This window comes from Saccoglossus kowalevskii, chromosome 3 (assembly GCF_978046115.1).
Source record: "Saccoglossus kowalevskii chromosome 3, keSacKowa6.1, whole genome shotgun sequence".
In the NCBI taxonomy this organism is placed as follows: domain Eukaryota; kingdom Metazoa; phylum Hemichordata; class Enteropneusta; family Harrimaniidae; genus Saccoglossus; species Saccoglossus kowalevskii.
The window spans coordinates 37,159,519-37,182,363 of record NC_140643.1 but is presented as its reverse complement, the minus strand read 5'-3'; the positions used below and the strand labels follow the sequence as shown (position 1 = coordinate 37,182,363).

The window sequence follows — 22,845 nt, the reverse complement described above, 5'->3', positions numbered from 1 at the left end:
TATGTCATATGAACATGACAGTCAGCACTGTCACTTTGTTGTGAATCTACTCTCAACCGAAACTATCGGGAGTTTCAAGTTCAAATTATTTGATGTTTTTATCCATTCTTGAAAAATCGGCCAATTTACGGTGCTCTAACCACCCTAGTATTAACACCTGCTCGCCCTTCCGTTTGCATGATCATTAATATTTAGTTTAGATCACGCCCATTTTCACTGCCAAAACGATTCGTTGTATAGAAGAAAAAGAAAGGTGCTGTCTTGCTCTGAATATGCTACTCCATAGCGCCACTCCATCTTGTGCCTGGAAAAAGTGTACACTATTAATGGTGCACTTTTCACAATAAAACATCTAACTAAAGACATAGATAACTGGTTTGAGACGACATTGTATAGCTTCTGATGTCGCGTGTTCGCAATAGATGTATCGTTGGAGCATCAAATTGCAACACCCTAACATTGCGGAATCCAGCTTGGACTTCAGCTTTAAATAATTCATTATCAAGTAGTGTAGTTGAAGGATGGCAACTGACAAGAAGGTAAACAATTGACACGGATTAAAGAAAGGGTGTTGTCAATTAGAACAATTCGCGGACTAGGGTAAGAATAACATTAGTGTGAAGTGGCGATGTTGTATATGTTTTAGTATGTGCAATGTAGATTTCGGGTTCGATATATTTATTGTAAAACTGTGTATTTTAAATCTGTTTATAGCACGTGTATGATGAATTGCATGTGTAAAGACAGATTACAAGTAACAAGTCTAATGTTGCTTTAGCTGAGGATCGAATGAATTAACTCCGGGAAAGCGTCACAGCTGAATCGCTCAATTCGGGTGTGATGGCCCCTTTGTCTCGGCATGCAAAGGGACGCATGTGTAATCTATGAATCAATTCTCGACTTCCATTGTTTGGGTCCACCGATAATATCATGAATTCCCTCCTTTTACGAGGACTGCCCGTGAAAGGTGAATCGGGGTGGCGCCAATGAGTTGACCAATGGGCGTGCGGGATCGGGCTGCGGCGTAACGTTTCTTTTTATGTAATGACCACGTCCACATTGAATCCCAATGCAAATGAGACCAAGGTACAAATATATATCACACAAACGCTTGGATTAGGTCTCACTCTTAAAAACAAAGTCGTGGCTGTCATTGTTCAACAGTGTGTCCCCTAGACGTCAGTGGGAAGGCACCTCTTCTTACCCCGGCAGTGCGATGAAGCCCCGGTGCTAAGATGGGTCCACCTTGTTTCATCAGTTTCCTCGGCAACGTGTGCGGAACGTGGTCGAGATGTCCGAGCAACACGAGGGTCGAATACTATGTGTTTCATAAGCCACGGTATTGACAGTATACGTTAAAACGAGTGAAATGCCACGTTGTACTGCTACAGCTGTTCATAGCGTATGAGAGAAACGTGTTTCGTGTATTCATCGCATCGTCATGGCGGCTGTAATTATTTAGACGATGTGTGTACGGTAACGTACGACACCACTCCCGATCACACACAGCGGTACATCTCTGTTTAGTCGGCCTTGGAATCATGCGGTGACTGTACATGTTATAGGTAAGTACGAGTTCGCCGATTTGTTGGCATTCCCAGAGATATGATGACACAAATAGAACAAACATAACGCAAGCCTTCTTTGCATACGTCGTCCTCTTTATTTATTTAGCGTTATTTAGATACAGTAGAACGCGGGAGGTTCCTCGTTCTTATCGATACTCTCCCACAATTGTCGATATACATATTGCGATGTCGATCCCGACCTCTCGGCTGTGGGGCTTCGTTTTTATCTATAGATAACGCTTCCTGACTGTGTCAAATTACAGAGCTGTTAATATTAATAGCGTATAGCATACGTTTCAGGCAGTGATACAACTGAAACAAAAACTGTCACGAAGTGGCACATTTCTGAATTCCCAAAATTCACCGATCTGGAATCAAAACATATCTTCACATCGATAAATTACAATGGGAGGACAAATCAAACGTAAACATATTGTAACCGGGCGTTACGTGTACCCGGATGACTAAAATAACACTGATTTTATCTGGGTTGGGACCAGCTTGTCAGATGGCTCGATAGATTTACTGAAATACCACCGAGTAACTCAACAAAAATCTGTTCTATGTAATTAGTCTAAATTCTCAAAGAGAGAAATTCTAGTTTTTCTTTTGGATCTTGTCGTGCTATAGGTCAGTATCTTTTCAACATAGTCTATTTAAGGTCATAATTGCTGTAAAAAGTGGTAGTTTACGATTAGTGATTTTCTACTAATGGCTGGGACTGATGAGAAAGTCCAACGGGCTAACAGATATACCTGGCGTAAATTACCAGTAGCGCGTTTCCGTTCTTGCTGCCTTCAGTAACACACAAGACAAAACCCTGTCCTAGCAATGTTCGCTATACGATGTTGCAACCACCAGTTAAGCCGGAAGATGAATGGGCATTGCTAAAGCCGACAGGAATGCATACCAGGCTATTCAACTTAGTTATATTGTTTCATTGGCAGAAAGCATTCGACCTTTTCATTCCATTCAAAATAAAACTCATTTAGTCCACCTGAATCGAAAGTCATTTTGTAGGAAATAGTTCTCGTACATTTGGCTACTACACATGTGGGCCCGTATGTCACACAGTGAAAGATGCGTCGTCGTTATGACAGCGATTTTGTGAAGTACTGTTTATGGGTGTTACTGAACAGCTCGGGAACGAGTAGTTATTCGATTGTGACGTGCGCATTTCATGTCGGTTTAAGCCGCTCATAGACATCCAATAATTCAATGTGTTTTCAGAACTCGCCTGCTCTGTCAAACTAGCAAACGTTTTACATATAAGTCGCATGCATGTGTCGTCCTTGCTGAATAGTCGCACATAATGCGGGAATCGGAAAAGAGAGTCAGCAAGCGCGGAGCATAAAGACGAGTTCTGTAGCGAGCAATCGTCCCGAGTATTCCGTCGCTTTATTACGACTAATCTGGTACAATGCTAGTTAAGTAAAACAATGTACGAAACGTTTAGACGGGGAGGACGAACATGCATCAGTAAATCAGCTGTTTTTCCCTTAACTGTTTTGACCTGTGTATGTGTACTGTTTATGGTTGAGTGGATTGATACGAACTGTCGTGGTGTTAGAATAGGAAAGGTATTTTGTGTGAAGAGTAAAATATCCCATTCTTTGTCTATATAATATACTATGTTTGTCTGTAATGATTACATGTACGTTATTTATCTCTGGTACAATTCTAGCCAACGACCTCTGTAATAGAAATATAATTATTATAATATTTCAGGAAAGGGCTTAGGGTTATATCACATCGACATGTTGCATTTGATCAGCTGAGTGGAGTGTGTGCTGACTGGCCGGCCGGCATACGCCAGTACTGAAGTTCCACGTGGCAGGATATTACAATTACTTGTTTAAAGCTAGCCCATGAATTTGGCGGCTTGGTTTTATTTTCGATTGTGGGTTCATTTCATCTGTATGTGATGACAATCTGAAAACGTGGGCTCCCACGAAACCGCGGTATTTTAGGAATGCGTGTGATTTGCTAGATTACACTGCATACGGTGAGCGCTTTGGCGGTCTCAGAATGACTACTACGACGGACGCTTTGGTCCGGTTCCTTCTCGGCACAGAGAATACCAACGCTTGGAGACAAGTCATTTCACGTGCAAGGTTTCGCTTCCACGCTTTTTAAGCAGTGCATACAAACGAAACGTCCAAAGTCGTGGTACCGTGCCACTCAAACAGCTGATCGCTCGCCAGTTGTGCAGACATGCCACAAAAGACAATTTGGTGAGCATTAGAATTATTAGTTATACCAATATGCAAATTGGAGCAACATATGCACCATCGCTACAATAACCATTCACATTAATTTAATTTAATCGAACTCCAGTAGTGACGAACATCGTGATCACCGAAATAAAAAAATACGCATCCAAATCCCCATCTTGTTTAGATTGCTAAATAACACGATAAGACGTGTATAATTCGAATCTACAATTAAATGATACTTAAAATAAAGACCAGCCTTGCATTAGGGTGTTATTGTTTTATTAATTAAATTAGATAAAAAAAAAGACAAAAATACAATTTACAGCCGAACACTTGTACTTCGCGGTGTAATGTTTCTACATATACCAACATGGTATACTCACTGACGTATCTCGACTGGTTTGAGAAATTCTTCCAATCGACCAAACGTATTTGACACAATCTCTCATGATCTTGAAAACGTTCTTTATATAAAATATATTATATCAAATATTGTGAGCTGCTCTTTTGTTTTTTTTTACTAAATCCATAAATATTCCTCACATACTAGTATTAAAGAGACACGTTATCAATGATATTTATTATTTTTACAATGCTTATCAAGATTTATTTGTTCCCTTTTTGCATCTTTGAATTGAACTTCTGCATAAATAATACTGTTATTCTCCATCTCCCGCTTTTCTGATAACACGCCAAGGTCTGACCTTGGGAGAGAAAGATTGGTGCATAAATTCCCCATTAGTCTTTATGAGCGCAGCTTTTCATCTTCCGAATCCAACTATCTGTATCATATCCAATGATTCCGACCGTGACAATGAAGCGAACAGCAAAATATAAAATAATAATAAAAAAGACAGATCCAATCGAATCGATGGGAATTAATGTGCGCCATATGTAGAAATAACGCCGATGATCGTCGTGGTGTTCGTAGCGCAACATCGGGACCTCATATGTTCAATTTCATTTTTGTTATTTACAAACAAGTATAGTATTATTTTATTATCCATATCACATCAATTCAATTCCTATATACGTGGTGCACTTTTAACCTTACCGTCTGATTAAAACGACATATTAGTACGTTCATATTGGTCAGATCGTAAGCAGACTTTCTACAGACAGCGTGCACACCAAATAAAAGCTTTTAACCGTGAGTTTTTATTAAGTGTTTTATATAAATGGTTTCAAATTTTGAGTCACACTTATATGATTCATATGCAAGAAATGGTTTTAGAATCGAGGTTTCATGTTTAAATATCAACATACGTTTTAAAATATTACGTGTTAGGGTTAGGGTTTTTCAAAACACGTCAGTCGAATTGCATTTTGTTCCGCCGCAGTATTCGTTGTCAACCATAGCAGGTGTGATAGTCGACCCGTTCTCGATAACAAGACAGACGTTATAAAACATTCAAATGAAGAAACCGTCAACAAATATGGTCACTTTGTCTCCGGGACCTCGTCAGAGAAGAAATGAAAAATGCTGTCGTTTGCTGTGCAATGTTCAATAGTTGCCAATTCTCATGATCATCGAAATGTATTAAATTCGCCAAAACGTTTACTGCCGAAATAGTGTTGACTCGTAACCTACACACAGGATCTTAATCCCGGATTCGTCCCACGATTTCCCCGGTATATAGGTACATGTATATGTACGCGCATTGCTACTTTTATTTGGAGTAGGCGTCACTCTCGATTGGAAATAGGCTAAGTCCATTTTTTGTCAGATTTACTTTTTCTTATTGAATATATGCTTGACTTTTTTCGCGCCATTCATTTATCCGTGTATCACCACTTCCATTTCGCTGTGGTTGATTTATTTTCAAGTGGCCTCTCCCCCCGTAAAGATATTCGCGGAAATTGCGATAGTATAAGTGATAGTATGTCATTAGAGAAATGATATCCCTAGTTTAACCACGTTTGCAATGTGGAAAAATATGTGCGCAGAAATTGCGAAAAGTGAACAGTAGCATCCTAAATAATTGAAGCTATGCGTGTGGGTACTTAGACATGGGAATGCTACTGAGTCTCCAAATTTCGTTGGGATTCGAGAATAACTATACTGAAAAATATACTAGTACTGATCCTGAATGATGCCCAGACATAAGCACAGAAAGAGAGCGACCACTTTCTCAATAATTTTGGTGACGTATTCAGTATATTGTCTTAATTTGAATTTGGAGACCTTGAACTAGAAAATGTACATGTTCAGAAACACAAAAAAGACGTTTTGACTAGCTCAACAGTCCTTGCCAAACAGTTCACGCACACACGCGAATTGTAAGAAGATGTATTGGGAATCATTGACGTCCTCCGCAGAAGATAACGTCACAGGGTGGGTATTTGCGACTTGGGTCTGTCCTGTCATTTTTGCCTGGATGTTGTAAGCTTGTAAAATTTGTATATCTGTGTGCTCATCTCGAAGTGCACGCTTTAGCTAGTATCGAATCGAGTTTAACGAATGTGGGTAAAAATACCAATTTGCCATTATTTTTTTGTACCGGATTCTAAATATTCAGCAAAAAACGTCAACCTAATATACAACTTGAATATTCCATGAGAAACGGGACTCGAAAAAATAGCTAAGATGTCGAGAGTCGCCAGTTAATGCGTTTTGAGTTAATTTCAGATGTTTTTAGGATTTCATCACCATTATCACAACACCGCTAAACGGTCCTATATCGTGTACCAATTTGGCATCTTTTGCTTCCATGCAACATCTATATTTGACGCCTTTCAATTCGAGTCAATTTTTATATACCTGAATCCATACATTTTAGGATATTGCACGGTAACTTGGGTATCCAAGATCAGAAATCAGTGAACGCGGCACGGTATAAACTGTTTATCGTATAGGGGGAGTCTCTACACGGCTAATTTATTTTATTTCAATAATCTAAAGGTAATCGGGTTTCGAATTGAAACTAAGGTGACGGGTCATATTCATATGATTGTTCAATTTCTTAATTGTATTGTATTAGCTATAATATCCCCCTGGGGTCTGCCCGAGAGAGCCAGGTTATTGTAATGTAATTGGATAGAGTGATTCTGGCATCGCTGAGATTTGAACAGTAAATGCTATAATATTAACCGATGCATTCTCGTCTTTCTCGAAAATTTCTTTGTTATCGTTATGTTAAGTCACGAGGAAAAACTCGTAGATAATAATATTTTTGTCATCCAATGGTTCAATTTGAAACGCTTGCATTGTTGTTATTATTGCTACGACGATTCACGTCCAGTTCTTAATGTCAGTTGTTATATTATGCGAGATGTAACAAAACTACTCACCGACCATTGTATATTCTGTGTCATTGTCATGTTTTTATTTGATTTTATCATAACATGATTTTCTCGATAAATGAAATGTGACATTGAGCGTTCGATTATGTGGTTTAGTATACTGGCATTTTTAATGAAAAACAAATATAGTAAGACGTTTAATTTATACAACCGTGGACGGCCCGACAACAGTATTCTTAATGTGAATTGAAAAAAAATGACGGAGGAAACGATTTAAGTCGCCAAACTGTTGCACCTGTCATCGTGGAGGCTATTTTGTATTCTACAAATTAATATTTCCGCTTTCTCTAACTTTAATTTCCATCGTGTGTGTGTTATTATTGCAGTTGTCGTGTTTAACAGTGGTTGGTGCAATAGGTAGGGTCAGCGTGGACTCATGCACGGTTGATGTTAACATAACACATATCAGAACGCGCTGTACTCTAAACCATGGGTGAGTATGGAATTCTAAGTGAATACTATGAAAATTTATGATAGCTTAGGACTTAGCGAAATAAGGGAGGGTCTTCTTGATGGGTTTATAATACCATCACAGTGTGAATATTACCAATTTGCCACACGTGTGACAGATTCAATTCTTGCAAAATGTGTTTATATCTTTTTTTATTGCGTAGCGGGTTTGGTCTGTTATTACTAACTGACAACACGATAGATGAACACATCACATATATTTTTACCGTAAATGCCAGTATGCTGATATTTCAGTCGGATCTGTAGTTAAGTATATACTCGAATCAATCTAAAAAGGTTCTTTAAATTGCACTAAATATATTGTATAAATATATATTTATATATCGCATATCTTTATCATAAGGCTACGTTTTCTGAACAAGTCGGATTAAATGCACGATTAATGCAAGCACGATCGGGACAGCTGTCGGGAACGAGATTCGTATGAAACAAGGAGCACACAGAGCGATGACAAATGTACGCCGTTAATGGGTCATAAAAGAGAGAAGACGGCGAAGGTCGACCGTTATCCGAGAGGGCCAGGTAGGAACGATTCCCTCATGTAGTTAGCTTGCAGGAGACATTTTGCGTCCAGTACGAATGTGAGATTTACAAGCCTTGCTGCACCCCGGGGTGTATGCATATAAGAAATGTATTGATTTTGGCCTTACGTGCGCTGGCCGGCCGCCACTAGCGAGTAATGGGATAACAAGAACACCCGTTAAACATGATGTAATTTGTAGGAATTAATAATATATATTTTATAATACTTCAAGACGTACATAAGTCAGTAGGTGAAGTCCTGGAGGAAATATAACAATTCAGATCTTTACATATATGATGTCCTGCGGCGCAGATCGACTCCATCTCTTTAATTCGGGATGCTGGCTTCTTGAGTTTAAAAGTCAAACGATTTCTTCTTTATTTTAAGTCAGGCGATATGTCATTTGTTTTTTGCGCAGAATTCACTCAAGGCGAACGTTAAATTAAACTTAAAAACCCCGTTGTTAATCACTTATTTGAAAGAGATTCGTATGAAACATGTCTGCTGATTCATACATTCAGTCAAATTCGCTAAAATGGCATGTAGCTATTTCAGTGTGTATTACATTTCTATTCTGGGTGTACTATCCAGGTTGTTTATGTGACATGACATTGAGACTTATTGTCTAACTGGCCAGTTAAACTTAAACTGAGCATAAACATCGATTTGTTATAATATTCTTCTTTATTTCTTGGAAAAACATAATATAATTTTGTTTCTGGTCCTGAAATGTCCCAAAAATGGTGCGACGACGCGCTTTTGTTCAGGTTCCCTTTTCCCAATTTTTACAGTATTTTAGAAGGAATCAAAAAAAAAATCGCAAGCGGCCCCTTTTGAACTGACGAGCGCGCTGACTAGAAATAATCCATTTATTTAGGTTTTGGGCCTTACATTGTACAGTAAGTATGGTTCCCCCTTTTGAACATATCGTCACCTGTAACGAAAAAGCATGGCATTTTTATTAAATGTTTAATTTATATAAATAGGCAATGTAAAATTATATACATTTGGCCAAAAATAAACAATAATACATCACAGTTAAGTACATACAAGTACGCACCAAAAATTCTATCAAAATTGCGTTCAATTGATTAACAGGAAATCGTAGTTAAAATTTTGATACAGAAACCTAACAACGTCTCACTCTTACAATTGTCGTCTGTGTCATCGCGGCTGTTAATAATGACCATAACAGGGAATGAGGTCCAATGACGTAAATTTGAAACAGATTATTCGAAGTAAGTGTCAGCAGACGTGGACAATGCACCACTCGCGCCGTGTGCACATTCGTCTTTTCCACCGTAAATGAATTTCCTTTTCAGTTTTTGTCAACAGTTCAATTTTTTGTGATTTTTTTTTTCTTATTCAATTTTAAAAAACGCTAACCTAAAAAAATATCAAATGTAGTCTGGGAATTATAAAATATTTTCTTTCAACCCACTTCTTAGTTGAACGTAGCAATTACCTGACGTGGTATTTTTTTCGGATACTAAGAAGAGATTGGCATCAACAAACGTGTAAAGAGGACATTTGTCATGATTTGAGACAAAAAGAATATTTCATTAAAATCCAGACAGAAGTGTTAAAGCATCATGTAGAATGCCGATTAAGCATTCATTCCAGAGTCACCGGATGTGACTCAACCATCATACATATATAAAGTAACGATCATATCGAACATAGGTACTTTCTATCCGAAAGAAAAGGAGAGACCGTGTGACGAATGACTCAGTATTTGTTTTTGCATTTTTTCACCAGTGGTAAGTAGCCATTCGTGTCTTTCTCGTGTTTGGACTGCTGACGTCTCCGCGGCCGGGTTCGTCTCTTCGGAGTCTGTTTGTTTCTTTTCTTTCCGAAGGGTGTATTTCTTTTAGCGACCCCATCTTTGAAATATTGATGTCACACAAAATCTCAAGGGCCATACCGAATACTGCAATTTCTCCCTTGGTAGGAGAAAGGTGTTCATTACCTTGAAAATACATTTTACTTCTTCAATTTCGCGCGAAAATGTAATATGTTTACCATTAATATGTGATGTACTTGTTCATATTTCAATAAAGTATTTAGATGTCAGAACGTTGTATCAATTAAATCATTTCCTCGACGACGACCTCTGCGATCTCCCAGTATATGTCAGATTGAACAATTGGAAATTCCAGTGATTCCCATAAACTACATGTATCCATGGTAACAGAAGGAATACTACCTGTAGGATTAGAGATGCGGTATTAAATATTCTTCACAAAATATCATTGATATTATTTTTTTTTAAATAGTTTTTTCAACAATATTGACGTAAATGTGAAACAAGATAAACATCCTGTGAATCTTTAGCAAGGCTAAAGTCGACAAGGAGTATCTAATGAAAGGCCAATATTATAATAGCTTCGAGCTATTTTTATTTTGTTAATGTTATGTACGTATATTATATTATCTGGGATTATTTTAGCTGAGAGTTACAAAGCGGGTTGAAAAATGAAATTGATTCAAGTTACGTAGTGTTAAAAAGGTGTTACAATGTTGAAGTTTATATCACTTTTGATCAGCCAACAAAAAATCCCGATAATAACGAATTCTGCATTATAGATAAGCGACTTATTTGACAAAAGCTGTCGACCTCTTTTCAGTCTCGGAAAGTTGGTGAAAATATTTAATGAAAATAAAAACATAACACATGTGGTTGAGATTGGGTGTCCACCGTGACTGCATAAAAAGGTGGTGAATTGAATTGCTACCCAGTCAAAATTATCGTTCAGGGAAAAGGGATTTACCCAAAGATTAGATATTGACAGGATCTGAAACGTGATCACCTCAACGTACTGAGTTATGGGAATGGAAATACCTCGACAGTCACACCGGCGTTATCGGAATACCGCGAGAGTCACACTGGCGTTATCGGAATACCGCGACAGTCACACCGGCGTTATCAGAATACCGCGAGACTCACACCGGCGTTATTGGAATACCGCGAGAGTCACGCTGGCTTAATCGGGAACCACATATTTTAGTGATTGATTAATATTATTACATTTTGCTGATTTTAATTTTTTAATTTTTTTAATGTAGGCCGAGAATCGACTTTAGTGGTCACGTGCTCTTATATTTGTCGGTCACTGTTAACAATCGACGTCGTAAACTTAAACTGTGTTCCATAATCGAACCACGTACATAGCTACTCACTCACTCTTATTGTTATCCATTTCTATTTGATTTAAATTGACTGATTACAGTTTACAAAACCGCCATGATATTTCCTGTGTGGTTGAAAAACACTCGGATTTTCCAGCGTGGCGTGTTTTAACACGGGGGTCCAAAAATAAACATTATTATAGACAAAAGCAATTCAGCATGAAACATGGTGATTCAATGCAATGTATCAGCTGAGTTGTCACAATATCGTTATCGTCTCATGACTGGAATACCCAAGAGCCCCTGACGGATATAAAACAGGGAGGAGGAGTTCCCGAGATGTCAACGTCATTAAGAACTGTCATTGCCAAGTGATATAGCTCATTGATATAATTCAGCCTTGGAATCGTCTTATATTAATCAGCCAAGTGACGGAAAACTATAAAAAACACAATTATTATTATTATTTTATTATTACACACACAGTCACTGGATTTATAGCACACCATTTGCATGTTTTGAGCTGTTTCCATGGCGACACTTAAAAGCAGCACCCCATCCCTCATGACATGTATGTGACGTTGGATCACGTGCAACATGCTCCCGGGAAGTGACAACAATCCTCGATTCGGTTCATTTATTATGCGCCGAATAATGACAAGGGAATTGAATACACCACTCCGTGCATACGTAATTATCTCATTAATTCCAGATAATTCCAGCAAAATAGCAAATTAAATTTTGAGCCAATTGCTGCTAGTTCGGGTCAAGTTTAAGTAGAGGTAGCTGTACTGGAAATGTAAGTTTGCCAGAATCGAAACATCAGTCATTCCAATAATTGCTATAAAGTATAAATCCTTTCACTTTCAATTAAATAAGTAAACTTTGCAAAAAAGAATAGTTTAATCTCTCTCAATATTTGTCATTTAATATAACATGCAATTATCCGCATTGTGTTTACTTTCTATTTAAACATGAATTAATAATACTCGCACCTGTCGCCGTTATAGGATATCACCATGCTATACTGACCACCAAAATAGCTTATTAATTTCATAGTTATGCCATTGTATTTATATTTACATTGTACATCTCTGCAGTGAGTTTTGTGTTTTTATCACAGAGGCCATCGATTCTAAAAATAAAACAAGAGTCATCTAAACCATATCTCGACCTTCAATTACCATGGCAATATTTTCGTAAAAGCTTCACGTTTTCCGCTCATGGATACGACTGTGGTTAGAATAGTCAATTTGTTTCACGAGTCGCTACGACTGCGCACAATGTCCTGCATTACTGAGATGCAGGGGTTCCCTGCATTTATTTATTTATTTTTGAAAGGGAGAAATAAATGCCTGAAAAAAATTCCCTGAAAATACATTTTTGAAACTATTTTCATGGGAATTTGTTTAATAAAAATAATAAGTAATAATCGCGTCAACCATAAATATCTATCTTACAACTACATGTTTTCAGATGTGTTCAAACGAAATTGTGAATATACAAATTGTAAATAACTCAAAACGCATCATTTTCATGAATGAACTTGTGCTTTGTACAAAAATCAGTTCTCGGATGCTGCACGATATATAGCCATATTACAACATTTGATAAGTAACTACTTTAATAAGATATGTATGTTTTACTATAAAACCAAACTTCCCAGAGAATATCGCAATGATTACATTTTCAATCATGCTCTGTTTAGAAATCAGTAGTTACAGTATATGGGCAGCTGGACACGTAATTAAACAAACCCATGCGGCATTACCAAATATCACGAACAACATTGTGACAAACGCCTCCCAAAATGGTAAAATCAGGATATCGTATTATTCTGTATGTAAGAAAAATTATGTAAAATATAACCGACTTTTGATAAGGTTTGATATATTTAGTTTCAATTCAACGAAATATACATCCTTTAAAACCCATCGTCTTCAAAATGGCATTGCCTTTCTATTTCATTTTCCCCCGACATCATATTCCCCGCTGCTGAGACTGGTTCCGGCCCAGACACCACTCTGTCGCCCACACTGAAACAGGAAATGATTCCAAAGAACGCCACGTCAATATTAGTATGCCTAAATAATGGCAAAACTCACTATAAAGCTTTTTGAGAAATGAGATATTGTGATTTATGGAACTCTGCAATAGTTATAAGAACAAAGGACTAAATGCTTTTCGAAGAAAATTCATTAACGATTCTGGGTACATTAATTATTTTTCTGAGTGGATACTGGTGATGTTGTTACTTGGGGGTAATGGAGGAAATACTAGTAGATCGGGAAGGAAAAGAACCCGGATGCCAAAGTTCTCTCCGTGAACGCACGATACACCTGTTTTTAAATGCATATGTCCTTGGAAATGTTGTGCCTTTGTATGGCTGGTATATCCAAATCAGCTAATGTCATATCGAATGTAATTGTCATCGGCCAATCCGCAAAATTAGGCATCTTCCATCACGTCAATGGTTGTCGTTGATGTTATCTGTTTTTAAAAAAAAAAAATCGCAACGCATTCAGTAAAATTGTTTAATTGAAACTAGGGTTGCAAAGAAATATTTCTTTTCTACTGTGATCATATAAGCGGGCAAATTGATTCGAGTGTACGGTACAGGTCGGCTTGGGGGGGTTGCGCTGAGCACATTAAGCAGCAAAAAACATCAATTTTCTCTGCATTGGACGCAGAGCTCTCACGGTCCCTCCATATTGAAATTGCATCATAATTTTAACGACAAATCAAACTTTGTTACATTAGCTCTGTACGTCTTTCCCAGTGATGCCGCCATGTGTGTGTGTGTGTGTGTACTTCTCGGTAACCGCCAGACCTAGAGAGAATCGAGACGACTTATTGCACTAGGTTATATTTGTATATCTAGTGTTAACAGCTGTAGGAATAATGCTGTGATATTTGCATCCTGCTGAAAACTTTATCATACATAAAGAACGCGTATATAAACTGCGTATTAAAACCGGGTTTCACGGGCCAGAGTTCAAAACACCGCTGACATTGGCGGCTCTTGCTTCATGCTTCACGTTTTTCGTACAGGTTGCATACACACATTTTTGTTTCCATGGCAACCAGAGCCCCAAGAGTGACATTCATCTCCGTTCTGACAGGTGGAGATCAAATCAGAGGGATTGAGGCAAGAGACTGGCGAGATGCTGCCGATTATCGTTGTCTAGCTACCTGGCAAAAAAAGACAAGACAAGACACTTAGCGGAGAAAAAAAGTCATCTTACAGGTAGTCGGACATTTTAAGGAATATTTACTGATATAAAAATATGAGTTATCGTTTAGAATGGGTCTGTCGTTTTAATACGTGACTTTTACAAGGACACTTTCCCCATAAAACATATCGACGTTTCTGATTGGTGGCGATTTGTGTTCGTTGTCGCCAATTGTTGTCGCAGTGCTTTTAAAATATCTCATTTATTGGTGATGAAATCAATTATAAATAAATATGTATATATAGATAAACAGTATTTCAAGTTACTTAAACATTTAAGGCTTAAAAACAGATTTTCTGATAATACTGTGACAGTATCCGTCTGGACATTTAAATGTTAACGGGTCTCCGCAATCCTCTAAAATTACAAAAGTTTTATGAAAATGTCATATTTACTCCCGCACTAAGTCTATCCAGTCATCAATAACGTTGATTTACATCGTGGGTGTCACGTGATGACAGCGGGTGGTCGCTTTGTTGAAGCACACGCCCGCTCGCCCAACGGCCCCTCCCCGTACGGCATATCCATTCATTTTGGGCTGTATCATAATAGTTTGCTGTATTTTTGGTGTTCTTGTCCGTAGGGCTCTGTGCAACGCGGTATTACAAACCCCATTACAAATCTATATTCCAAAAATCAAGTAATAACATAAATTACCTGATTATCAGTGTACTGTGCGTTTACTCCACTACTGCAGAGGAATCGTTTTTCTCTGATCTTTGGAATACTTTATTTTTGCTTGGAATTAATTTTCGCTATTTTCAAAAAATTAAAAATAAAATCCAGCCATTATACCTTTTTCTTCTATATTTTACATTAAACTTCAATGAAAATAAATTCCATACAAAACATCAAAAAAAAGTCTATTCAGTGAAAATTAAATCCAGCTAAATAAAGTATTTTACAGTATTTAATTTCACTGTAATGTAGATTCACGTATTTGCGCATTTAAGTAGCGGGTTTCGGGTATCAGCAAACAACAAAATTTAAACCAGTGAATAATTAATGACTTTACAGTAACTGTCATATTTTGTTATTTGCCCAAGGTGACCGAGTACCATCGCGACGACTTTGCGATTACTGATTAACATCATGATCTAAGTTGTTTTGTTTTGGGGAATCTAGATGCAAGACATGGAAACATTAATAACCAGTGCCATCATCTGTGTATACGTTATTTAGAGGCACAAACATATCATTCACGTGAGCTATCGTCATGGAGACGCTCAAGTCTGAATCTTTTCCGCAATCTCCCTTAGGTCACGTGAAGGTCACCGCAGTATTGTGTGGAGATTTAATCGTCCTGTCGGATTGTCGTTTTCCGTGTTTGGGTAATATATTATATTTGCGTATTTCCGTCTTTGTAAGCTTCGTCTTCAGCACTCTCCACGCTTCTCCAAGTGACCGTTTTGCTTCAAAGACGGTGTCGACAGAGTGCGCTGCTGATTCGCACTAGCCACGCAGGAACCACTGAGAAATCACGTTTCGCGCTCATTCTCGGCAGTTCAAACCACGATCACTCAGTCTACTGTCCTTGAGAACAACGCCACTGGGGAATCATACGTGAACAAATATAGAAAATATTCTGTCAGAAAAAGAAGATTAATTACAAACACGGAGGCTTATCATAAGAGAAGTGAATAGAAGTAGACTGGGTGGAAATCAGTCAAGTCTTGATCACTATTGTCATGTCATGGCTCCAAACTTTCTAGGATTATTGATTTTTGCGTTTGGGGCGTTGAGCGCGCCGATCACCTCTAATATAAATTGTTCTCCCGGGTACACATTTATTAACTTTTGCACCCTCGGTGTAAAAGAATAATTTATTCCTTAATGTCCGGCGGTTTAGACAGCCCCCACCCCTCATCACTTTATGATGTATACCGTGTAATGTCACGTGATATGTCTTTACGAACTGGATCGTGTATATTATCAAGAACGTGTACCATAACTCTCTTAAACTATTTGTAACAAAAACGGTGTAATAAAAATATATTGGTGTATCATTTTTGAAGTGTATATATTATAATTCAGTCTTGTTATCAGTACAATTAATGCACATACTTTCTCGCGCGTATTCGTATATTATTTACTCTAAGCTACCGTCTCACAACGAATTGTCACGTGACCGCTGTTTAGCTTATTCCGCAGTCACAACTCATGGGTACCGCAATCTCTTGTTCTCCGATAATTTTGTTTTTAACTGCTTCCTCTCACGGAATAATAAAGTAAGCGTACCATTTAAATATCGCCATCTCAATTTAGTCATCATCAAAATTCAAGTGAGGTTTACCCGTATGTCGCTAATTGTACTATTTTAGTACATTTTGCTTCGAATGGTGATAGGTTCGCGCAATGCCCGGTCTCCTAATTTATAGATATGTTGGTGTATTTTTTGTATCTTACCTCTTATCGCAATAAATGAAAAAAAAATAACAGTTTCAGGAAACATACACATTGTTTATATCTATCTAATGAAAAGATTTATCGGTGTCTATTTCAGAATACAAGTACAAGTTAAAATCAGCAATAATTCCGAAGAGATATGGAACTCTCTGAATTGGTAGACAAGCCGAGAAATGTTAGCAGAGTTAGTGAGACATCACACCAAGTACAATCATCTCCTAATGACGACATGGCTGAGGTAATGATGCTTCCCGTCATTTTGCAATACTCTGATTATAAGGTTATTTTGCAATTCTACAAATATATCAATAATTGTATTTCCATACACACTGATATGTGACTAAGACGGTACTAGACACGCTCTTTTGCTGCCAATGAGATTGCTTTTCTGTCTCCCTTCTCTGCAAATGAACAATTTTTCATCTAGTGTTATCTATGGTGATTATTTCTGTTGACACCTGACATGTCACATGACCGGAACACCCTGCTTGCTATATCCGGTGCTGGATATCTTAGCTATTCTTACCTACCTCGACTTCTTTATCTTGATTGTAACGTCTGAAGACTCCTACTTAAAGATTTCTGCTACTCTGTACCCTTTGTGCTTTCACATTACCACTTTGCGCTGTGAATGGCACTGTATGAATTCACTGCACTCTGATCGCTTCCAGTGGATTTTCCAGTGCCATTTACAACGTCAAGAATTAAATCGCATATCAATCCTATTCACATTCCAAGGCAGAAAAAGTATCATGTATGCCTGTATTCATATATATATACCGTCCTGGGAGGGGGGGGTCGGGCAATAATTGCACAATTGGTAAATAAATATATGATGGAATAAAGAACATAGTAGCATTCAATTTTCAAATCAGAATTGAATGAAAATAAAAACACTTTTTAATGTTTTACTGTTTTTTTCACGTTTTTTGTCCTCATTTTACATTGTCCCAATAATGATCTAATTGTGCATGAATTATATTGTCTATTACTCACATATTTACTCATGTGTGGCTATGACATTTGGTATTACCCCTTTTCCTTAAAATGCGCACATGTGACGAATGTACTAGATCTTGTACATTGCATAACCAGCGTCAGGGAGATTGTGAATGCTACGCTTGTTGTGGTCAGTGAAACATAGCACTCACTTGTCATACACTTGCCATCATAGTTTGGAGTTCCTGTTGAAACGTATACCTACGCGTACTACTTTAACCAAATAATTAAAATATCCTTCCACTACTACTAATAATAGCAACGCCATAACGCGCGTACGCACTAGCCACATTTGCACCTGTGGTTATTATCGAAACAGAGTACTTGCGTTGACCTAATAAGAACAAATCACACCAGAATAGCATCCCGATATGTTTTTATTATTTTTTGTGTTGGAAAAAGTACTTTGATTACTCGACATTGCTCCATGTATTTCGAATGTCACTTAAAATGAATGGAATATCGTCTTAAAATTGACGTTGACAGCTCGATGTTGTTATCGTACTTATAGTTGAATGTTTCACGTCAACGGCGTTAGTTAATGTGTATGGGTCTCGCTCGTGTCCCACGTCACATGCTAAGAAATCTGAACCAATTGCATTATTAAGGCCCATGGAGTATATTACCGGAACACCTATGTAACCCTAACAGTCACTATCAGTGTTCAGCTCAAATAGGTTCCAGTTTAGTTTTAAATGATGGACAACGTTTACACCCGGAGAATTCCTGTCTCGTTGTTGGGAATTGTAATGTCAAGAATAGCTTTCATTGAAATGTTGTGTCACCAAATACACTTGATTATGAATACTAAACAAAAACCTGAACATAATAGGTTACGAACATTGGACAGAATTGCTCATAAACACTGGACATAATAGGTTACGAACACTGAACATAAGTGGTTATGACCACAGAACATAATTGTTACGAACACTGAACATAATTGGTTATGACCACAGAACATAATTATTACGAGCACTGAACAAAAGTGGTTACAAACACTTAACAGAAGTATTCACGAATACTGAACATAATTGGTTACGATTACTGAACATAATTGGGAACGAATACTGGACATACTAGTAATTGGTTACGAACACTGAACATAATTGTTTACGAACACTGAACATAAGTGGTTACAACACTGAACATAAGTGGCTACGAATACTGAACATAAGTGGTTATGAAAACTGAACATAATTGGTTGCGAATACTGGACATAATTGGTTAGGAATATTGAACATAATTGGTTACGAACGCTAAACATAAGTGGTTACGAACACTGAATATAAGTGGTTACGAATACTGAACATAATTGGTTACGAATACTGAACATAATTGGTTACGAATACTGAACATAATTGGTTACGAATACTGAACATAATTGGTTACGAATACTTAATATATTTGCTTAGAAAAATGAACATAATTAGTTTTTGCCGCTAAACATAATTGGTTATGAAAACTGAACATAATTGATTACGACAGGTTTTCATTAAGCCCTCGATAATAAGACTCCGATGCGCAACTATTGGTTTTTGAGCTTCTTACATGATTCTTACATGATATCTATTTCCCGTTTCAATGTATTAATTATATGTGTTATAAAAACCCAAACAGCCTCATTGGAAATATAACACTTTAGTACTAACCGATTTTTTTTATTTCGCACTTTACATCAAATGTATAATTTCACACTTTATTATATATTGAGTTTGATATCGTTGTTGTGAAATGTATAATCTTTGTCCAAATCACCCCTCCCCGTCTTACATGGTACTAGTGTATTATGGATCGAATCGTACTTCATTGTGATTTGCGCATGTAGCTTTCTTTTCAAAATATTTATCTATTTTATGTAAATATCTCTTATAAGTGGATAACAACACCAACAACAATAACGGAACGTTCTCTTCCTTTTTGGCACTAGCACATTTTGCTGTCTTTTTATATCAGCGAAAGTATGCTAGTGGCAAGCAGGACGTCATCGACCTTTCATCCGGGTACTTCGGTCAGTCTGAGCTGGGACGCCACCACTTAGAACAGCATGCCAAGCTAGTGCGGCGGTGTCTGTATCTCATCTCCCAGTCGCTTTTGACGTAGTTCAGTCGTCATATAATGATGGTTCTAATCGTTTTTTGTCTCTGGTGTGGCATGACTTTCTTCTGTGTGACGATCGTCGTTTGGCAGATTTACCCGTTATCGTTCTGATTCGTAACGGTCAGACTAAACTTATGAGACATAACCGGCAGTGTTTAGTGTCTGGTGACAATTATTGGTCCCCTATCATGTCGCCAAGCCTTGTCCTTTTTGAAAAAAAAAACTGCTTTTCGTTGTGTTTGGCAATAGATAGAATTCACACTGTGTACACTGATCAGTGGTTCTGCTTTTGCCAACTACAGCGTGTAAGCGCGTTGTCAACGTGTTCCCTAGCAACACTAAAAAAGAGGTAACTATTCGGTTTTTCGTATTTTTGTATTAATAACGTCATCTGCAATATTCCCTTTTACTGTCAATTTTGTAACGGTTATCTTTGTGACTGATGGTTTTTTGTCTGGTCGCTTGTCTGACTGCATGCGCGGTACGTGTAACGCCCAAATTGTGATTATATATTTGTTACAGATAAAAATTTGTTTTTATAGTAGAAAAAAATACAATTACAATTATTATAAAATTTTGTAAATTTAGGCGCGATAAGTTGGTGTACATTATAATATTTACGGGTAGTAGTGTCCATTTTTGTTTGTCTCGTTTGTCTGCAAATACTAAAAACGTTATCGTACGTATCTAACTAGCCTCTCACCATTTATGTTCTTTTCATTTTACTTTCTCAGATACAAATAATTGACGTCATCACTACATTCAACGAAACACATCGAATACTGGGTCGTCGCGTCCATGTCTGCGATAGTAGTTGAAAGCCGAAATGGACAAAATAACCATCACCAGAAACTGCTATACTTTTTTTTTCAACAACTTAATGCGATGCGAGCCGTGGATTGGTATCGATTAATGTGTGTTTGTAGACTGTCGTAGATTTTATGATAAATCATTCAATGTACATTATCTCCCATTACGCCAATGTCTTTCAAGTTTGCATCGTTACGCCGGTGTAATTTAGAAGATATAATTTTGTATGAAGAATATATTTTCTGCTATTAAATATATTTTGATCTTCAACTTCAACTTGCCTGTGAACGAGAATTAGGACGCATTTATTTAATATTTTAATTTGAATGTATTCAATTTGTCCGATAGGCTATATAATTTATTGTCGTCTTCCCGGTCGAGATTTGGGAAACCAGTGTAACCAGTTTTAACAGGGCGAGTGCCACACGATATATTGTCTGATCGCTCACACGCTAAACATGCTCATGTTTTTTTTTTAAATGAATTTTATAATGAAATACAGGTAATTGTATATTCATGTTTTTATTTCAATTATTTTTCTACGTTAAAAATAAGAATTGTTACAAAATAACTACGGATGTTCCTTCAAGAGATAACTGGAATTATACGGCCACTAACAGCTTCATTAAACGGTTATTTGATGTTACAAAACTTGTTTGCTTTATTTTTATATCAGTTATATAACGAAACACTGTCTAACTCCGGATATTAACTGCACATATTTATACGTGGAAACATAACCGAACAAGTTATAGCTTATTTAAAACTACTGTTTCCCAAGTGTTAGGGAATGGCCGGCGGGTCTGTCTCGAACTCCCCACAACACGCCTCTCAACTCTTGGTTCAGGAAGCACTGCGACATTTGATTGGCGATTGCTGAATTTAGTACATGCTGCACATGCCACAAAATATAAACAAATAATACATTTAGATAGCAAGGGAAATATGGTTGTCATATTTCAAGGTTTTTTGCATTCGCTGTAAAAGGCGTTATAAATATGAAACCGGAATCAGTTCTATAAATAGAAAGAGACATTAATTTGAATAAAAATCCATGAGAATCTCATCGTCTGAATAATTTATATCGAAATGTTTTTTCTGTATGCATAATTAATTGTATCATTGTTCTTAATGTATTTTCCACTTCGCATTGAAATGTACAACATTTGTAAATGTTTAGCAATGATGGAGATTGAATTTTGTCGTGAAATCTTGACTAATGTAATTCTTATATAGCCTTGCCGTGTTACGACATTTGGATCGCGCTCAATTCGCGTAGAAAATTGGTTTGTGGAGAGACTTAGTTTGTTTGGATGGCAATAGAGAGTTACCGTATTCCGTATTTTTCTTTCGTGAAGTCAACGATACTGGAACATTATGCAGTTATGACACATTTATTTTCAGAAGTATGTGTATAACATATTTTATTTTATGTATTATGCGTATCTTGTGATGGAACATGAGTCTATATATTCCTATACGCACATTCTTTATTGCAGACAGTCGACCCCTTTTTACTTTATCTCTCTGTTTGTCTTAATGGAAGTGCGTTGGTTTTCCTCGTCTTTAGATTTATCTATAGAAAGAAATATCCATTCATCACCGTTTGATCACCGGCGACATTTTCTGTGGATTTTTAAAATCATTGCAAAAAAAACGACTACCCTGGGGGTACCCTTGTCGAAATCAGATCATGCGCAGCTCTAATGGTGGCGAGGTATTGCCGCAGAAGTCTCACAGTGTGTGTAGGCATTGCTGCCATCAATCTTGTTGGTTCTACGTCACAACTGGTTAGCTGAGTGACCCCAGGCCAATGATCCACGATGGAAAATGAGAGAGAAATTTGTAAAAACCATTATGTCCATATTTTGGGCGATGTATTCAGGAGCTTACCCTATATATGTCGTGGTAACAAATTTGTTTGAATTTGTAAACGATTAAAATGTCCTTAATCAATTTTGATTATTGAATGAACGACATCACGCCATATTCTAGAATACGCTTACGCCCTCTATCGGTGGGCATTTACGAATGACTTTACAGTTGACTACAGGGGGCGTAATCGCTGTTCGTACACAAGAACATGA

General features: G+C 37.3%; 1 long non-coding RNA gene and 3 other non-coding genes across 9 annotated transcripts; all 4 read left to right on the top strand.

Moving 5' to 3' along the window:
- Nucleotides 1-1,135: 1,135 nt before the first annotated feature.
- LOC102802498 (uncharacterized) lies at nucleotides 1,136-21,034 on the top strand. 6 transcript variants are annotated; one of them, XR_438164.2, is made up of 6 exons: nucleotides 1,136-1,565; nucleotides 7,414-7,520; nucleotides 7,902-8,080; nucleotides 14,333-14,457; nucleotides 16,947-17,087; nucleotides 20,683-21,034. It is a non-coding gene; the product is annotated as an uncharacterized LOC102802498 (long non-coding RNA). The 6 variants fall into 6 exon arrangements; XR_014928891.1 differs by having other exon boundaries at nucleotides 1,159-1,565; nucleotides 7,702-8,080; XR_014928892.1 differs by lacking the exon at nucleotides 1,136-1,565 and adding an exon at nucleotides 4,880-4,934.
- On the top strand, nucleotides 17,473-17,546 carry Mir183 (microRNA mir-183). Its single transcript, NR_037546.1, has one exon. It is a non-coding gene; the product is annotated as a microRNA mir-183 (primary transcript).
- Mir96 (microRNA mir-96) lies at nucleotides 19,764-19,851 on the top strand. The gene has a single exon (NR_037538.1). It is a non-coding gene; the product is annotated as a microRNA mir-96 (primary transcript).
- On the top strand, nucleotides 20,178-20,255 carry Mir182 (microRNA mir-182). The gene has a single exon (NR_037545.1). It is a non-coding gene; the product is annotated as a microRNA mir-182 (primary transcript).
- Nucleotides 21,035-22,845: the final 1,811 nt, after the last annotated feature.